Source organism: Morone saxatilis, unplaced genomic scaffold (genome assembly GCF_004916995.1).
Source record: "Morone saxatilis isolate NCDOM2014 unplaced genomic scaffold, NCSU_SB_2.0 Contig19, whole genome shotgun sequence".
Classification (NCBI taxonomy): domain Eukaryota; kingdom Metazoa; phylum Chordata; class Actinopteri; family Moronidae; genus Morone; species Morone saxatilis.
The window spans coordinates 7215777-7216215 of record NW_023339751.1 but is presented as its reverse complement, the minus strand read 5'-3'; the positions used below and the strand labels follow the sequence as shown (position 1 = coordinate 7216215).

Below are 439 nucleotides of genomic sequence, written 5' to 3'. Positions count from 1 at the left end.
ATGCACTGCGTACTTGACCCTGTGAGATCAACTTGACATTTTCTTCACAGGTAATTAAGTTGCACACATGCAGCGCCCTCTGTTTTCCAACAATAGAATGTGCTGTACTTTTGCTAAATGAGGTAAAGCATGAAATAATTAATATAAACATTATGGAAGCTGATGTCCTTCAGTCTGCAATAAGTAATAATAAGTAAAACATGTGTTTTCCTTTTTATAACTTTAAAATTATTATCAAGTTACACTGAGGTGTACAGGCACAAAATTGAAAGGTAAGCACAGTTTTCCTTAAGCAGAATTTCCCCATATGGGGACTAATAAAGGATTACTGTATCTTATCTCAACACATAACTGAGCCTAGTTGTCTAAATTTTAAGTCTATAAATACTGACAAGGCAGCATTCCTCTTTAGCACCACTGATGAAAAAGTGATAAAAAT

General features: G+C 34.2%; 1 protein-coding gene across 1 annotated transcript in view; it reads right to left on the bottom strand.

The window, feature by feature from the left end:
- The window catches only part of lhcgr (luteinizing hormone/choriogonadotropin receptor), a 6654-nt gene that overhangs the window by 4566 nt on the left and 1649 nt on the right, over positions 1 to 439 (bottom strand). The window lies entirely within an intron of this gene.